The sequence below is a fragment of the Bos indicus genome, chromosome 17, assembly GCF_029378745.1.
Source record: "Bos indicus isolate NIAB-ARS_2022 breed Sahiwal x Tharparkar chromosome 17, NIAB-ARS_B.indTharparkar_mat_pri_1.0, whole genome shotgun sequence".
Lineage (NCBI taxonomy): Eukaryota > Metazoa > Chordata > Mammalia > Artiodactyla > Bovidae > Bos > Bos indicus.
In genome coordinates, this window is record NC_091776.1 from 23,999,654 (window position 1) to 24,019,958 (window position 20,305).

General features: G+C 37.4%; 1 long non-coding RNA gene across 1 annotated transcript in view; it reads right to left on the reverse strand.

Annotated features, from left to right (window-relative positions):
* The window catches only part of LOC139176843 (uncharacterized), a 249,812-nt gene extending 236,964 nt beyond the window's left edge, over positions 1–12,848 (reverse strand). Inside the window, exon 1 of the long non-coding RNA XR_011561316.1 lies at positions 12,755–12,848. This is a non-coding gene — a long non-coding RNA (uncharacterized lncRNA). The remainder of the gene's footprint in view (positions 1–12,754) is intronic.
* Between the last annotated feature and the right edge of the window lie 7,457 nt (positions 12,849–20,305).

Genomic DNA, 20,305 nt, shown 5'->3' on the forward strand with positions numbered 1-20,305 from the left:
TGGGGCAGCTGTGCTCTTTTCATCCTGCTTCCTTTTTCATGAATACAAAAGTAGCATTTAACTTACCATTGTTCTCAAGGGTTGATTTTACAAGCAGTAGAAAAGCAGCTAGGAAAATGATTTTGTTACTTTTAGCATAGCTGGGTAATTAAAATTTTCTGGATTAGAGATATTTGAGTGTTTTCCATGTTGCTGATGATAGTTCTTACTAATGATATTAGTGCAGTAATTTTCTAATTCCAAATGTTAAGTATTTTTGTGTGGTTAAGTGATTTTGTTGGGTCATATAGATAAATTAAGTATGAAATTGAAGCTGTGAACATTTGCAGAAATTGTGTTCTTGTTTCCAGCTGCTCAATACTTCTATAGTATTTCCCCAACCCCTTCAGCTTTTATTTTTCTTCAGAAGTAGTATATGGGAAGGTATAAGGACTCCACGTTGTATCTTTCTCCTCTTACGATAGAAAAAAGAAAGGGACATAATACCAAAAAGAATAAAGCTATCAAGGTAATAGGTGAGAAATACAGTTGGATCATAGAGACTGATGTTATGGCTGAAAGGAACACTGAAAAGTAAAATATCTCATTTCTTCTTGGTCAGGAAATATTTCATTTAAGTCTCCCATAAAAACAAAAAAAATGCTACTTTTATCTTTGATGATTTCCAGAAATGAACTTCCACATTGCTCCCCACAGCCATTTATTCAAGTGTATGATTACTATATTTGTGCAGATTATTAAAACTTATTACTGTGAAAGTTAACTTGAATTCTTTGTAGTGTTCTTTAATATGTCTTTGATGTAACAGTTGTTTTGAAAATCCCCATTTTTCTCAACAAAGAAAGAGTTGTTTCTTTCCATTTATACATAGTTGTTTCTTTTTGCTTGTTACTATTCTTTTCAATTCTTTAGATTCATAGACTATAAGTTCCAAGTTTTGTTTATTTAAAATTGGATATGATCTTTAATAAGCCACAGTAATGTCCTCCCAGTCTTTCAACAAATTTTTTATCTATATCAATATTTATTGGTAGGAGGAAGGACTAACAATACTACATTGAGAGGCAGTTTTAACTATCCTGGTGATTATGGAAATCGACAAATTTCTCTACATGTTCTTAACCAAAAACAAAACAAAAAAAAAAAAAAAGAAAAAATGCCCACATATAAGTCCAAACAGAAAACAAATACAATCAAACCACCCATAGCCTATACTCCTATAGCCTATACTTATCAGCAAAGCATACAACAAACTGTAGCTTCTGTGTATGTGGGGAAATACAGATATCTGACGAGCAGAGTTTTCTGTTAAGTCTAAGAAAGAGTGTAGAACTAGGTAGGGATTGGGCAGGAGAGAGAGGAGTAGAATCCTCATGGTGGAGAACAGAAAGCAATAACAAGGGTTATCCTAAGAGAAGGCTTCCCAGACTGTGCTAGTGGTAAAGAATCTTCCTGCCAATGCAAGAGATGCAAGAGACAGGAGTTCTATTCCTCATCAGGAAGAACCCCTGGAGTAGGAAATGGCACCCCACTCTTGTATTCTTGCCTGGAAAATTCCATTGGCAGAGGAGCCTGATGGATTATTGTTGTTATATAGCTGCAAAGTGACTATAGCTGCAAAGTGTCAGACACAACTGAGCTACGGAGCACATACACACACACACACATCCCAGGAGAGAGTTTTTACATTGATTCAGTTCAGTTCAGTCACTCAGTCATGTCCAGCTCTTTGCGACCCATGGACTGCAGCTCTCCAGGCTTCCCTGTCTGTCCATCACCAGCTCCCAGAGTTTGCTCAAACTCATGTCCATTAAGTCAGTGATGCAATTTACATTGATTATAAAATAGCCAAAATAGTTCTGAGATCCAGTGGATCAAAGAATAAACTATTGTCATTCTTGGATAGACATTACTTCTGGGAAAGGAAAAAGGAACACAGAGGGGAAGGTGTTCTTCATAAGTATGGTAGCAGTAAAGTATGAATGCTACTAAAGAATGATGATATCAGAGATTCAGAGGAAATGTACATAGCACACAATATACTACCAAAGTGAAGGTGTATTTTCATTAAATATACCTAGGGGTGAAAGCAGAATAAGACATACACAAACTGCATCCAAATTAATTACCCCAAACATCTATACTTAGCCCATTTTGAATTGTCTACTGTTTTAAGACATTTCAATGTAAATAATAATACAGCTCTCATTTAAAAATAGTGTAAAAAGAGAAAAATAATTAAAACATTTTACTAAGTTAACATTAGTATATCCCTGCTCCAGCATACATAGATTCATAGAGAAAGACATGAAAGAAAGTAAAGTGGGATCTTCACCCCAGCTTGAATTCAAAGGAATTTAACCAATACCAAAGATAGGAAATAACACTGAAATCAGAAGTTCATAATTTCAAAATAGATATGATAATATCTATGAGAGATAGTTGATGGGTCACACAAAAGGAATGGATGAAAAAGACAGAATTGTCTCCAAAAAGGAATATGAATTATATGGTATCCACTAGAGAAGAGTTTAATGAGTGAAATTACAGTGAAGAATATATGATATAGAACTGAAGGACAGGTCCCTTCCTGGCATTTTGTTAAAACCTCTCCAGTAAGCCTGTGCCCCTCCTCTTTTCAACAAAACAGGTCTTTTGAAGAGCACCATTAAACTTGTTCCTTGCTGTTCAGTGATGAAGTCATGCCTGACTCTTTGAGACCCCAAGGACTGCAGCACATCAGGCTCCTCTGTCCTTCAGTATCTCCTGGAGTTTTCCCAAATTTATGTCCATTGCACATTGGTAAATCCATTGCATAGTGTTCATCCTTTGTAGAAAATCAATATTTCATACAAGAGGTCTCTCACTTCTCCTTAAGACTCTTTTCATTTTTAACTTGGCTTTAAGTATACTACTCTTTGTCCTAATTCTGTTGTTTGTTCCATTTCTGTTACTGCTGCTTCTCCATCTCACTGCTGAGTTTTCTCATTTCCCCAACATATAAAATCTTGGTTACTGCAGAATTCTGTCCTCAGATATCATATTCTATATGTACTTGATCTATTTGCCTATTTCTTATAGTCTGTGGTTTTCAATAACATTTACTCTTTGACAAATATCAAATGTTTAAATCCAATCTCAACTGTCCCTTAAACTATACTCATAAAAAACTTCTTTAAACAACACTTACATTTTTTATATCTCCTCCTACTCCTGGAACTTTATGTCCACTGTTACGGTTTTATCTTTCTCTATGAAACTGATCACTTTTACATATTATATGTTTAATTATGTATTTTTTTATTGTCTGTATTTTCTATAGTGTAAGCTCTACATCTCCAGTACCTAGAGTTGTGTCTAGTGCATAATATGTGTTTTAAAAATGTTTCTTCAATATAAAATGAATGAGTGATCAATAAATCATTCAACTGTGGGCCCCAAACTCATATTTGTTAAGTAGGTATCCCTTGGACTGCAAGGAGATCCAACCAGTCCATTCTGAAGGAAATCAGCCCTGGCATTTCTTTGGAAGGAATGATGCTAAAGCTGAAACTCCAGTACTTTGGCCACCTCATGTGAAGAGTTGACTCATTGGAAAAGACTCTGATGCTGGGAGGGATTGGAGAAGGGGACGACAGAGGATGAGATGGCTGGATGGCATCACTGACTCAAAGGACGTAAGTCTGAGTGAACTCCGGGAGTTGGTGATGGACAGGGAGGCCTGGCGTGCTGCGATTCATGAGGTCGCAAAGAGTCGGACACGACTGAGAGACTGAAATGAACTGAACAGAATTTACTGCAGCATAAAGACCAATTTAATATTTAAAATATTATTTGTGTGAAGTTGGTAACTTAATTTCTTTCTGTGAGGCACTTTTTGAGAAGGTTAATATTAAAGCAATCTGATTTTAGGTTCATGTTTTGATAAGGTGTACATGATGATATGTTTGGCCAATCTTTGAATGTTTAAATTTCAGATAGATTGTTCAGTTTTACTAAGGATAATACTTCACTTTTCCCTTTAGATTGCTAATTTCAAAAAGAATTATTTGGCTTACTTTAGTGCATCATATTTCAAAGATGTGTGTAAGCAACACTAAAACAAATAAGCAGTTCTTAATTTCATTGCGTTTTCTAGTTCACTCACCATGAGTAAACACGGATTTGAAACCTCTGTAGATGCTATCAGTGTCCTGTTTCCATCCTCTTAATTGTGCTTCCGTGCACAACAGGTAGACTTCCAGGCATCAGCACTGCAGTGCTTTGCCCATGGGTTCTCTCTGGCCGCTAGACTCTGCTTTATCGGCCCACATTGCAGTCCAGAAGTGACAGGAAACTAATACTTTCAGAATTAGCCCTAAAAAGATGACTGATGGAAATTTGTATATAAAATCCCCAGATTTTTCATATTTTGGTAAGGAGTAGAGAATTTCAGAGGTATCTATATATTCCACACCATTCTCAAATTTATCCAAAAGACTATATATGTATATATATATTTAATTGATGATGATACTGATTTTTCCTCTTTTCCTATCTCAATTCCCCACTCACTGTTCTAAGATCACCTGCCTATATTAGTTTCTTATTGCTACTATAACAAATTAAAACACATTTAGTAGCTTAAAACAATAAAAATTTATTATCTTTATAGTTTAGGAAGTCAGAAATCCAAAATCAATTTTACTTGACTAAACTCAAGGTGTTAGATGGTCTGTTCCATCTGGAGGCTTTAGGGGAGATGTGTTTCCCTGCCTTTGTTGGTGTTTAGAAGTCATCTTCAGTCCTTGACTGGTGATATTCTAGTTAGCATCACTCTATCCCTTTGATTCCACTGTCATATTTTATTCTACTGACCCCGACTTGTAAGGATATTTGTGACTGAGTTTGACCCACCCAGATAGTTTAGGATAATCTCTTTAACCTGTGATATTTAATTTTTTCAAAGCTGCCAGTCTCTTTTACCACTTAAGGTAACATAGTCACCTACGAGTAAGTCCTAGACATTTTTGAGGAATTATTCAGCTTACCATATAACACGAATAAGTTACATAACCTGAGACTTTGCTGCAGATTCATCTCGATGGTTGCCCTTGGTCTAGAACAGTTTATAACATAGTGTTCATAAATGTATCTGAATTTGCCAAGTTAGGAACAGAAAGTACCTTCACTTTTTACTACACTTTATGCTGAAACATCTTTTATTTTGTATGACAAGAGTAATTCTGTAATTTTAATAGTACTTCTGATAACTTTGAGTAGAAAATGTACATGCATAAACAGTTTTTCTTATATTCTAATATTTAGGGAATGGTGTTCAAGATTGCTGTCTTAACACTTGTTCCAACAAAATTTCAAAGGTTGTTTTATCTCACTAAGCTTCATTAGCTATCAGAATCCAAAGAAGATGCAATCATTATAAGAAAAATTTTAAGAAGAAATAATAATGATATTAAATGGAATAAAAATTTTAACATAAAATCCAATATTTATGGAGTAATTACTGTATGCAACATAAAGTATTGGTGATGTGTATGAATTATATCATTCAATATTCTTAACAAAACTTTGATTTAGATTTTATTACCTCCATTCTTCAGATGAGAAAAATAATGTTGAGGAAATTTGATAAAATCATATGGCTTAGAAAAGAATATATACTTAAATGTCTAAACCCTCCTGGGCAGGCTGTCTGCTAGCATATGTCTAGTGATGACTGCTAGTGATGACTTTGTTTAAAAAAAGAAAAAATAGAAAATAATTAGAATTAGGGAAAAAAAAAAAAAAAAAAAAACACCCAATCTGGCAGACTAATTGGAAAATGTACCCCTGCTTGCTGGAAAAATTAATTAGTTAAAATGTCATTTCTTCCTCCAAAATGACAGTACATTCTGGGCTGGATTTTAGCCCCGTTGGCCAGAGGCCCTTGTTGTGGACACAATCTGTACAACTGTTCACAGAAAAAGCCTCTTCAAGTTATTAAGGGGCCTCTTCAACTTAGTGTAACCAATGTCTCATTTTTGTCAATTGTGTCTACTCTTCAGATTAAGACACATACTGGCATATGGATTACCAGAATATGTTTGCTTGAGAGACTGAGTAACTTTCTGGAGAAAACAAAAATCATCCAAAGAAAACACAGACTGAATTGTAAAACGTATACCCCAGTTACTGGTAACAAATACCTGGTGATCTGGGGAAAGGAAAATTCATGCACTTATTCCCCAAGTTATTCATATTTTCATTGATTGAGTAATAATTTCATGGCAATAATATTTAACCTTTATTTTTGTTGTTCAGTCTGTAAGTTAGGTCTGACCCTTTGTGACCCCCTGGACTGCAGCACTGTAGACTTCCCTGGCCTTCACTATCTCCCAGAGTTTGTTCAAATTCATGTCCACTGAGTCATGCCATCTCATCCTCTGCCACACTCTTCTCCTTTTGCCTTCAATCTTTCCCAGCATCAGAGTCTTTTCCAATGAGGCAGCTTTTCATATCAGGTGGCCAAAGTATTGGAGCTTCAGCATCAGTCCTTCCAATGAATATTCAAGGTTGATTTCCTTTAGGAGTGACTGGTTTGATATCCTTGCTGTCCAAGGGACTCTCAAGTCTTCTCCAATACCACAGTTCAAAAGCATCGATTCTTAGCTTTACCAGTTTATAACTGTTTGATCTTTCGTAGTTTCTTAACTTTTCTCAGCTTCAGTTTTCTCATCCATGAAATTACAATAATAATGCCACCTAAATCATAGTATTTTTATGAAGATTAATTTATTATACCTGAAGCATAAAAATCACCATACTAACTTTTTAAGTTAACAAAAAGCGAATGTGCCAGGTAATGTATGAGAACTACACATATGTACATTTTCTGCTTGCTTTGTCAGTTTAGAGAAAGAACACATTTCATATAGTGATTATAATTAATGTGAAAAGTGATGTCAACAATAAACACAGTGTGATACAGTAGTATAAAGAAGAAAAACTCACTTAGAATTCACAATTAATACAAAGTCTAATCTAAGACGTGAAGGTAAATGTGTAAATTCAATGAAAATACGGGTGGAGAGTACCAGGGGAGATTTTATATGTTGAGGAAAATATATCACATAAGAGGCAAGATTATGTGCTAAGGACCAGAGTTAAGAGTGAAGAAATCTGTTATATCCAGGAATCTGCAAGTAGTTCAGAGAAGGCAATGGCACCCCACTCCAGTACTCTTGCCTGGAAAATCCCATGTATGGAAGAGCCTGGAAGGCTGCAGACCATGGGATCGCTGAGGGCCGGACACAACTGAGCGACTTCACTTTCACTTTTCACTTTCCTGCATTGGAGAAGGAAATGGCAACCCACTCCAGTGTTCTTGCCTGGAGAATCCCAGGGGTGGTGGAGCCTGGTGGGCTGCCGTCTCTGTGGTCGCACAGAGTCGGACATGACTGAAGTGACTTAGTAGCAGCAGCAGCAGCAAATAGTTCAGAATGAGAGAAACACTGTAAGGAGGAGTATAGGTAATTAAGAAAAATGAGACTTGAAACTGAAGCAGAGAACCGATTCTAATCTAAATGATCCTTTACATTACACTAACTGGGAAATATGGAGTCACTAAAAGAAAGGCAATGCCAAAGAATGCTCAAACTACTGCACAATTGCACTCATCTCGCGTGCTAGTAAAGTAATGCTCAAAATTCTCCAAGCCAGGCTTCAGCAATACGTGAACCATGAACTTCCAGATGTTCAAGCTGGTTTTAGAAAAGGCAGAGGAACCAGAGATCAAATTGCCAACATCTGCTGGATCATGGAAAAAGCAAGAGAGTTCCATAAAAACATCTATTTCTGCTTTATTGACTATGCCAAAGCCTTTGACTGTGTGGATCACAATAAACTGTGGAAAATTCTGAAAGAGATGGGAATACCAGAGCACCTGACCTGCCTCTTGAGAAACCTATATGCAGGTCAGGAAGCAACAGTTAGAACTGGACATGAAACAACAGACTGTTCCAAATAGGAAAAGGAGTACGTCAAGGCTGTATATTGTCACCCTGCTTATTTAACTTCTATGCAGAGCACATCATGAGAAACGCTGAGCTGGAAGAAGCACAAGCTGGAATCAAGATTGTTGGGAGAAATATCAATAACCTCAGATATGCAGATGACACCACCCTTATGGCAGAAAGTAAAGAGGAACTAAAAAGCCTCTTGATGAAAGTGAAAGAGGAGAGTGAAAAAGTTGGCTTAAAGCTCAACATTCAGAAAACTAAGATCATAGCATCTGGTCTCAGTTCAGTTCAGTTCAGTTCAGTCGCTCAGTCGTGTCTGACTCTTTGAAATCCCATGAATCGCGGCATGCCAGGCCTCCCTGTCCATCACCAACTCCCAGAGTTCACTCAAACTCACATCCATCGAGTCAGTGATGCCATCCAGCCATCTCATCCTCTGTCGTCCCCTTCTTCTCCTGCCCCCAATCCCTCCCAGCATCAGAGTCTTTTCCAATGAGTCAACTCTTTACATGAGGTGGCCAAAGTACTGGAGTTTCAGCTTTAGCATCATTCCTTCCAAAGAAATCCCAGGGCTGATCTCCTTCAGAATGGACTGGTTGGATCTCCTTGCAGTCCAAAGGACTCTCAAGAGTCTTCTCCAACACCGCAATTCAAAGGCATCAATTCTTCGGTGCTCAGCCTTCTTCACAATCCAACTCTCACATCCATACATACCACTGGAAAAACCATAGCCTTGACTAGACGGACCTTTGTTGGCAAAGTAATGTATCTGCTTTTCAATATGCTATCTAGGTTGGTCATAACTTTTCTTCCAAGGAGTAAGCGTCTTTTAAGTTTATGGCTGCAGTCACCATCTGCAGTGATTTTGGAGCCCCCAAAAATAAAGTCTGACACTGTTTCCACTGTTCCCCCATCTATTTCCCATGAAGTGATGGGACCAGATGCCATGATCTTCATTTTCTGAATGGTGAGTTTTAAGCCAACTTTTTCACTCTCCTCTTTCACCTTCATCAAGAGGCTTTTTAGTTCCTCTTCACTTTTGCCATAAGGGTGGTGTCAGTCCCATCACTTCATGGGAAATAGATGGGGAAACAGTGGAAACAGTGTCAGACTTTATCTTTTTTGGCTCCAAAATCTCTGCAGATTGTGACTGCAGCCATGAACTTAAAAGACGCTTACTCCTTGGAAGAAAAGTTATGACCAATCTAGATAGCATATTGAAAAGCAGAGACATTACTTGGCCAACAAAGGTCCATTTAGTCAAGGCTATGGTCTTTCCAGTGGTCATGTATGGATGCGAGAGTTGGACTGTGAAGAAAGCTGAGCACCAAAGAATTGATGCTTGCGAACTGTGGTGTTGGAGAAGACTCTTGAGAGTCCCTTGGACTGCAAGGAGATCCAGCCAGTCCATTCTAAAGGAGATCAGCCCTGGGTGTTCTTTGGAAGGAATGATGCTAAAGGTGAAACTCCAGTACTTTGGCCACATCATGTGAAGAGTTAACTCATTGGAAAAGACTCTGATGCTGAGGGGGATTGTGGGCAGGGGAAAAAGGGAACGACATAGGATGAGATGGGTGGATGACATCACCGACTCAATGGACGTGAGTTTGAGTGAACTCCGGGAGTTGGTGATGGACAGGGAGGCCTGGCGTGCTGCAATCCATGGGGTTTCAAAGAGTTGGACATGACTGAGCAACTGAACTGAAAATAATTTAATTGGAGAATATAGTGATAAGTTTTGATTGTTTAAGACAACTCTTTATAGAATTGTATCATGACTTATAGTGAGAAAAAAAAAATTATCCAATAAGGAAATGATAGTCACAGAGAAAGATAGTGGTAATGGTCACAAGGTAATTAAAGATGTAGAGTTGACAGTTCTCACTGATTTAACATTAGAGCTCATGATTGGTTATATGGTATATTATGATAGGAAATATAGAGGAAAGAGCAGAGGTTTGCAGAGAAGATGAATATTTAGTTTTAACATGTTTTAGACAGCTTTGGTGCATTTTTGTGGAAAATGTGGTCCCCAGACTTCAGGAGAGAGGGAGATATGAATTCAGAAGGTGTTAGTATCTGGTACAGTTGAAGATATGGGGTGGACAAGATATCTAGGGAGAAAGTGAAGGGTGATTATGTGCGAGGGTCTAGGGCAGATTTCTGGAAGGCTCAAATACTAATAGTGTAGTGTAGAAAGCTTCCCCTGAAATGGATGGGAGTGTGATAGGACACTCAAGAACTTTTGGTTTAGAAATCATGGTAAAAAGTGTTCCAGATAAATATGAAGAGGTTCAATTCAAGTAGTAGGAATAGAGGTTTAAGTATGAGGAAATGGAGTCAACAGTTATTGATATTTCTCTAAAGAATTTTGATATCATCGTATAGGATAATGCTAATACTGAAGATAAAGTTGGCTTAAGGTAAAAGCTGAGTTATTTTTAAGCTTATGAACACTTGAGCTGTAAATGGCTATGAGAATGAACACAAAGGGAGAAATAGAAGATACAGAATGGAACAGATACAAAATTTAGTACAAAATTTAACACAATCAGTGGGTGATAAGATACATGGGATTGTGAGCAAATGTAGAGGGATAGATTTTACTAATTAATTCATTATGTCATCAGCTATTTAAGTATTATTTTATCAGGGTCTGTTCTAGGCTTTTCAGATATAAAAGTTAAAAACAGAAGTTTTATTATATTGGTTAAGTGGAAAAGAGAAAAATAAAATTGATAGTAGCATAATAAACTAGTAATAGCATAATAAACCAGTGTGTTATAAATAACACAATAATATGGAAAAATAAAACATATAAGGGGGATCAATAAAACTGAACATGGGTTTGTACTTAAAAATTAGGTCATTGGGCAACAAATAAAATAGAGAGGAGAAATCAAGATGGCAGAGTAGGAATACCCTGAGCCCATCAGCTCTCATGGACACACAAAAACTACAACAACATAGAGAATGACCCTCTCTGAGAATGACTTGAAGGCTAGCTGAACAGCTCTACCACAATTAAGGATATAAAACAGTATCATGTTATCCAGACCCACATCCTGGATGGATGACCTAAAAGAAGGGAATAACATAGGCTTGGAGGTTCTCCCTAAGGAACATGGGCCCAAGCCCCACATTGAACAACCCAGCTCTGGGTCCTGGCATTAATATCACTCATCATCACAGAGTGCATATCAAAACCATAGTGAGATACTACCTCACACCTGTTATATTGGCTGTCATTGCAAAGACAAGAATTGACAACAAGTGTTGTCAAGGATGAGGAGAAAGGTGTACCCCTGTGTACTGTTAGTGGGAATGTAAATTAGTACAACTACTATGGCAAACAACATGGAGGTTCCTCTAAAAATTAAAATTAAAAATAGAATTACCTTATAATATAGTATTGGTTTTACTACATATACAATATTGTAAAGTTAAAAAATAAAATAAATAAATAATAAAAATATAATTACCATATTATCCAGCAGCAGCCATTAATTCTACTTCTAGGTATTTTTCTGAAGAAAACAGTCACTTATTTGAAGCGATATATGAATCCCAGTGTTCATTGTAATTTACAGTAGCCAAGATATGGAAGCAATCTAAGTACTCACTGACAAGTGAATGTATAAAGAAGTGATGTGTATATATGTATGTGTATATGTATATATGTGTGTGTGTATATATATATATATGTAGTATTTTGTTTTCATTTAAGGAGTAACTAAAAAAAATAACATGATGGAGCAAAATATCATAATATTGATTGCCTTATTTTAAACCAATTGAGCACATAGAGAAAAGAGTTTCAGGGAGCTTTGCCTTAACAGCAGAGGCATAAAAAGAGTGCTTTCACATATATATGGTGGTATGTATGTGTGTGTGTGTGCATAAAATGAAGTATTACCCAGCGATAAAAATAATGAAATCTTTCCATTTGCAAGTACATTGATAGAACCAAAGAGTATTAGGCTAAATGAAATAAGTCAGACAGGGAAGGACAAATACTGTGTTCTTACCTATATGTGAAATCTAACAAAACAAAAAAAAATATTAAAAAAATGAGACAGATTCATAAGTACCGTGAACAAACTAGTTGTTGCCAGTAGGAAGGTGAGTGGGGAGATGGGTAAAATAGGTGAAGATTATTAAGACATATGAACTACCAGCTATAAAATAAGTCACAGAAATGTACAGCACAGGAAATAGAGTAAACAATATAATAACTTTGTATGGTACAAAATGTATAAAGATATAGAATCACTTTGCTGTACACCTGAAACTAATATAATATTGTAAGTCTACCCCAAATTAAAAAGAAATTGTTACTGTATAGCCTTTCATGAAAAGATAAGGTGAGAAATTTAGCCACTAAAATACCTGAAGGAAGATAACCTCAAGTATAGAAAGTAACTATGGCAGAGATCCTTCGAAAGGGACCTAGTATGGCTGGAACAGAGAGAACAAAACTGAGAGTAGAGAGAGGCCAAAAAATAAAGATTCATCCAATTATATAGAGTCTTGTAGACTGTCAAAAGACTTTGGAATTTACCCCATTTAGTAGAGAAACATTAAATGGATTAATAGGAATAAGATTTATATTTATTATTTATATTTTTATGTTATAGTAATATCTTCTGGGTTGAAAAAAGATATTTGGGAGAGAAATTGATGTCTTAGTGTGCTTAGGTTTCTATAACAAAATATCATAGACAGGGTGGCTTATACATAACAGAAACATTGCTCACAGTTCTGATGCTGGAAGCCCACAATCACATCCCAGCATGATTGATAGCAGAGCCCTTTTCGTAGTGGTAGACTTCCAACTTCTCATTATATCCTCACATGCCAGAATGATCAAGGGAGCTCTCTTAGGCATCTTTTATGAGGGAACTAATGACCTAATTCCCTCCCAAAGGGCCCACCTCCTCCTCTTAATGACTTCACAATGGGTGTGAAGTTTCACCATATGAACTTTAGGGAACACAAACATTCAGAGCATAGCAGTTGGAAAGAAGTATGAGGTTACAACAGTATCCACATGAGAGATGGTGTGTCCTAGACCAAAGTGATAGAAGTCAAAGTGAGAAGAATTTATATTCTGAATAAATTTAGAAAGGGGATTTGAGAAAGGAGGAAAATAGCAAAATACTTATTGGGAGCAAATAATTATCAAGAATGGGAGAGTGACTAGATTAAATAAATTTGGTATGATTTGTCGGGGGAGTTGATAATTTCCTCAGTTCTGTCTCATTGCAACAAAAATTTGAAGTGATGGATGGACCAGTGTTACAGCCCTTGCACAGACTAGTGTTACAGCTCTGTATTACAGCTCACTTTTATTTAGAAAGCAAAGGAAAATACATCCTTGAGGCGTGAAGGCATGCCGGCCCAAAAGACCTTGAAATGAAGAGAAGCCGTGCCCCAATTTTGGCTCCTCTTTTTATATGTTTTTTCTCTTCCCCCTGAGCCTGCCCTATGTAAACTGGGCTAGCCAGGAGGGCTGTTTGTTTTCCCTGAGGTTCTCACTCCAGTCCTCGGATCTTTCTTTGTTCTATTTTCGCGGGGTTTTCCCTTCTTTGTGTTTTAGCCCCTGCCATTCAGGACTCCCTTTACCTATTCTAACTATCTAACATTCCCCCCTCAAGAGATGGGAGGCTCAATTCTTTGGGAGTAGGGGCTTTGAGGTCCCTCTGGCTACTTCCTGCTGACCTGGGACTGTGAGAGGCATTGGGCCTCCCCCTCTTGCTAGTCTCAAGCCTCTCAGTCCTTATAGCGGTGTCCATCTAAGGGTGAGTGATATTTTCTGTGGTTGGCTGTAGTTTTATATATCGTTGTTGAACTGGCACATGTTGTAGCTTGTTGACCTCGGCAGAGACAAAATGGGTTAGACTATTGATAATACATAGAGCAATCATAAGCAGCATTAATATGGTAATGACAGAAACTAGTAGGGCATTAAAGCAAAGCAAAGTCGCTCAGTCGTGTCCGACTCTATGTGACCCCATGGACTGTAGACCACCAGGCTCCTCCATCCATGGAATTTTCTAGGCAAGAGTACTGGAGTGGGTTGCCATTTCCTTCTCCAGGGGATCTTCCTGACTCGGGGATCGAACCCGGGTCTCCCACATTGCAGGCAGACGTTTTACAGTCTGAGCATTAGCCAACTACAAATTTCCCATCACCAGGAGGATGCCCAAAGAGAGATTGTAGCCACCGCAAGAACACTCCAGCTCATTCTTTGAGATCCTGTAGGATCTGAATGTTTTTCTTGAGGACTGTGAGACTTTCTTTAACTTAACTGGAGGTAGTTACCCAGAAACAGCATGTCTCATCCAAGTGGCTCAAATCCCTCCTTGTTCTGGAATCAGAAAATCTAGCTCTTGTCTGTTTTGGAGTACAACCCCTGCCAAGCTGTGCTAGCTCTTTTGAACTATCCTGAGAAATCTTATCCAGTGAAATTTAATTTTGAGGGTGTTTATTAGAATGACATTTTTTTGTAGTTCTGAATAGGTGTCTGAGATCTCCCAGGGGCTCATAGGTGTATTGAGTGTCCTCTTCTGTTTACTTCCACGTCTTGACTTGTGAGTAGTAAATCCAGGAGTTGTTTTCTGGTATTTTGACTGCTGTGGGGTTGGGGTGGGGGCGGGGGGTAGAAAGTATTACAGAGTGGGGCCCTTCCATGTTGGCTGAAGTTGAGCCTTTGGGGATCCATCTTTCCAGACTTTAATTAGGACTTGAGTTCCTGAAGCATATAGCAGTAACTCTTGAGAATCTTTTGGGTCTAGGTTGACACACCAAAAGCCTATATCCTGTTGGAATTGTCCTATGGTCATGATATAAGACCAGAGGATCTGAGCCCCTGGATCTAGGAAAAGGTCATTGGCATAAACAAAATGTCTCCCATATACCATCTCATAAGGACTAAGACCAACCTGTCCCTTAGGGGCAATGCGGGTGCAGAGGATAGCTATTGGTAAAGCCGCCATCTATCCCAGGGAGCTCTCCTGGATTATCTTTTTTATCCCTGATTTTAAGAATTGGTTGGCTCTTTCTACTTCTCTTGAAGACTGAGGCTCCCAGGCACAATGGAGATAATAAGTATGCTCAATGCTTTAGAGACCCCTTGGGTAACCTTATAAGTAAATGATGTCCCATCGTCACTTTGTAATGACCTGGGCAGATGAAATCTTGAAATGATTTCATGGAGCAGGTTTTTTTGTTGTTGTTGTTCTTGTTGTTGTTTTTTACCACCTCCTCGGCCTTCTCAGTCTGGGTGGGAAAGCCTTCAATCTATCCTGTGAATGTATCTGTCATGACTAATAGGTATTTATGCCCTTGAGAAACTGGCATCTGGGTGAAGTCCATCTGCCAGTCCTCTCCTGGGTAGGTCCCACGTCATTGGACAGGCTGGGCCAGCTGGGGTCTTCGAGCTCCTTGGGGGTTATTTAATTGGCAAATGGGACAAGAGGAGACCACTTGGCTTATAGTCGTTTGGAGGCCTGTTCTTCTGAAGGACCTTTATAGTAATCTTTGGAGGGCCTTTTCACCTAAATGAGTGATGGCATGTAAGGAGCGAACCGACTTTATTGGAGGTTCCCAGGCAGAAAAAGGAGTCCCTCCTTGTGGAACCATCCCATATGATCTTATTGAAAGCCTGCACTCTAAGCTTTTAAGAATCTCACCTTCAGTATATGAAAAAGTTTCTGGCAAATTAGTCTGTGGAACTAAGATGGCAACCCCTATTAGGTAAATGTTCTGTAATGCTGCTCTCTTAGCTGCCCTCGGCTGCTTGGTTCCCTCATGCCACTTCTGTGCTCCCTTTTTGGTGTCCTTTACAGTGGGAGACTGAAACCTCAGTGGGCAGATGGACTGCCTCCACAAGCCTAAGGATTTTGTCACCATATTTGATTGGGGAACCTCGGGTGCTCAAGTGGCCTCTTTCTTTCCAAATAGCAGCTTGTGCATGTGGCACCAGAAAGGCATACTTGGAGTCAGTGTCAATGGCTACTCTTTTTCCTTTTCCCAGTTCTAAAGCTCAAATTAGGGCTATGAGCTCAGCTAATTGGGCTGAAGTACCTGGTGGCAAAAGTTTAACCTCTATGATCTCAAAATTGGAGACTACTGCATATCCAGCTCTTCTTTTTCCATCCAAGACAAAGCTGCTTCCATCCGTGTACCAGATTTCCTCAGAATTGGTCAGAGGATCTTCTGACAATCCCTCCCGGGTTTTTGCCCAGTGGTCCAAGGTTTCTAGGCAAGACTGAAAGGGGAGAGAGCCCTCGGGGGTAGGCAAGAGGGTGGCTAGATTAAAAACCTCACAAGGGGATATAGTCAGTCTTGGATTTTCCATCAGCACTACTTGATATCTGAGGATTCTTTGATCAGAAATCCATAAATGGCCTCTCCCATTTAGAAGTTGTTTCACTTGGTGGCTGATAAAAAGTAGCTTTCCCCCAAAAGAGAGTTTTAAAGCATCTTCTATCAGGATTGCAATAGCTGCAAGTTTTCAAAGGCAGGGAGGCCAGCCTAGGGTGGTTGGCTTGAGCCTCTTGGATAAGTAAGCTACAGGCTGGGGCTCAGATCCCAACCTTTGAATTAACACTCCCAATGCTATTGCTTCTTTTTCATCAACATAAATTTGGAATGCCTTTTCTGGGTCTCGCAACCTCTCCAGAGAGGGCTTCTGAGTTGGGCGTGAAATTTCATCAATGAGAAGAAAAGGATAGAGGAAAAGATCCCCTAAGAAAAAGGATGAAGATTTAATGCAGATTACTAATGTGGGCACAAGATTTCTAAGAGAGTAGAGAATAGTGGACGGATAAAGCAATGGCAACCCACTCCAGTACTCTTGCCTGGAAAATCCCATGGATGGAGGAGCCTGGTAGGCTGCAGTCCATGGGGTTGCTAAGAGTCGGACACGACTGAGCGACTTCACTTTCACTTTTCACTTTCATGCATTGGAGAAGGAAATGGAAACCCACTCCAGTGCTCTTGCCTGGAGAATCCCAGGGACGAGGGAGCCTAGTGGGCTTCCGTCTATGGGGTCGCACAGAGTCGGACACGACTGACCTGACTTAGCAGCAGCAGCAGCAGCAGCAGCAGAGAATAGTGGGAGGTTAATTCAGAGAGGACTGCACTTAGTCAGATAGCTCCATTCAGGAAAAAGATCCAGACATTTACTACATGAAGCTACATTGGTACCCTTTTCTCCTTTGTTTACATGTGTGATTGAACACAATACAAGCTTCCTGGCTGAGCATGCAGGGGTAGAGTGTATAATGGAAATTAGTATGCAAAGAGTCTGTGCGACTCCTTGGGCTCTGTGTGTGTGTGTGGAGTGGGGAGGGGCAGTGTGTGTGTAGTCAGGGAGGGAATGGCCACTTCTTTTATATATTGCCTGACTAGCAAGCAAGAATTCTAATTTTGACTTTTCCTTTTCAGTGAATAAGAACTGGGCAACAATGCAAGTACATGTATTCAGGTAGTTTCACGAGCTCTTATATACTGCAGAAAGAAATGGAAAACCACTCAGTCTACTTGCCTGGGAAATCTCATGGACAGAGGATCTTACAAACTACCACAGATTTTTTTCATTTATCTATCAAATATTTATTGAGCACCTACTCTGCTCTTAAATAGAGTTAGGCACCTAGGAGATAGGTATGTTAAGTTCAATCATATGGCATTGTCATTTTTAGTAGGTAAAAAATAGTTGAAAATTGGCTGAGTCATATAATTCACCATGATAAAAAGCATAATCCCTTACATCAGGAATCTTTTAATTTAGTGCAGAAAAGAAAAGAAACTCAGAAAAGAAAACAAATATTAACATGTGATAAATGTTATATTTATTAAATGTTTTTAGGGAATTTTTACATTGCAAAATGTAAACTGCATTGACTCCCTGGAACTTAAGTTCACAGATATAAATTATGGGATATTTTTAAAATTCATATTTTAAATGTGTGAGTTTTCATGATATGCTAATAGAAAAAAAATGTAGCAAAAACCTTGGGGATCTATATAAAAACTGTAGTGAATTACTACTTATTAGACACCTGAATCATATTACAATATGCTAATACATCTAATTAACATCTACACCTTAGTTGGTATGTGATATGTCAAATATATTTCAGTTGAAAAAAGTTTGGCATAATTGACCTAACTATGCTTTAAAAGAGATAAATGTAAACAATATTAATATAATAAATATAGATAAATCTCTGTTTTGGGGGGATTTAAAGGGAAAAATATGAGATAAAATTTGTACATAATGTATTTTACAAAGAAGGGCTCTGTGTTTGGCCACTGGACATTTAGAAGTCAGACCTATGCATATAGGTGCCTCCTTTCCCAATAATGTATACAGTTCTGGTTTTTCTTTGTGTATTTATGTATCTTCTTTTATTTCATAACTTGTACTATTTCTTCCTTTTATTAATAGCAAATGAACTAGTGCGGATTTGTATGTGCTCAGAAAGGAAGAATTGGAATTGATGTCTGTAAAACAAGCATAGGAGAACTGCTATTTTCATTATATATAAAAATTCTTATCCTTAAAGTATAAAATAGAGTAAAAGGAAGAGGCTAATAAATGAGAGGTAGAAGTTAGAAACTAACAAGAACAGAACTGGAATCAAGAATATATATCCTTTGTGTTATTTGGTATTCTCGAATGTATATCTATAAGGCTTGTTAAATGTTACAGGTAGGAAACACTTTTCTACTGTGTTTATTTTTAAAGTTGTGTTCTAGAATGTATCTTCACTCCCCATGGAGCTGTCTCCTGGATTGTTTACGCCTCTTCTCTTTTTCGATAAAGGGAGCAATTTTACAGATGAGTAAAGAAACTTCATCTTATGAAATTATGATTTTGAATGTATTTCCTCTTCAAATTAATTGCTTCTTTCCACCTGAGGATAAATTCTACAAATAGAAGTTACGGAGGAATAACTGATGTAGCAAAACTCAGAACAAAATTATACATAAATGAAAGCTTAAAAAAAAAATCTACATTACTTTCTTAAAACAATTTCCTGCTCTTGGAAGTGAAATAATAGGGATGGATTTTTTTCTCTTTCAAATCATTAGTTCAAGATGGATTTCCTATGACAAATTTATTGATGATATTTGCAGAGAAACAAGAAATATTGTAGTTTATAAATATTAATTTCTAATCTCATCCTCCTCTGTAATTAATTATGCATATACTAAATTATTTCAATATAGATGTTCAGATATTATTAAGTTAATATTCAAACATGAATAAATCATAATTCTATAGTGAGATTTAAATACTGAGCATCTTACTGTGCTTGATTTCACAGTGTCCTAATATTTGAGAACATCATTACAAACAATTCAGTGAACATGTACTAAAATTCACATGGTTCACATTACCAAAATCAATTCACAGATTTTCCTTTTTTTGCAAGTTGTTTTCTTGCTGCAGAATGAATTAATCATGGGTCGGATGTGCTGTGAGATCAAAGCTCTTTGCAGTTTTCTGTAACATATAAATGTAATTTATTTGTGTAGCAATTACTCGAAATTCTTTTATGCATAAGGTGTGCATTGATAATGATACAAATACTGTGGAAATTATGGTTTGATGATGTATAAAACAAATAGGCCTGGATAACTCAAGTCAGGATAGAGAGAGAGAAAAGTGTTACAGAGGCTATTTAGGGCAAAGAATATCATGGAAAATTTTGTAGCAGAGTTTTTTTTTCTTTTTTTTTAAAGACTTTGAAGATAGGATACAACATAGGAGAAAGGCAATGTAACAAGAGTAATAATCAGCAAAGATACAAGAAAGTGTTGTCAATACATAGAAAATGATAGATTATTTATATTGGACATATGAAGGAGAAAATTCTAAATAAAAGAATCTGAGAACTAGAACTTGGAAGTATTTAAGGTTAAACTAAGTTTGAAGGAGTAAGTACTTCAGTTAAATATAGAAACAGTTATATTTTTAAAATAAAATATTTTTATATGTTAGGCTCAATAATTTTACTTGTGTCATACTTAAAAATGAAATTTTTCAAAAAGCTATCAAAAATAAAAGAATTTTCATCAAAGTATTACTTATAATAGTAAAATTTGTAAGCAGTGTAACTCGAAGTAGGAAGACTCATAGTCCTCATTTCAAAAGTTATTACCAAAAAATGATAATCAAGTCAGGATGGTATTGGCACAAGGACAGAGATAAAGATTAACAGATTAGAATTAGGAATTAAAAAATAACATATATCTGCAGTCAATTGATTTTTTAAGAATTTATTAATTTT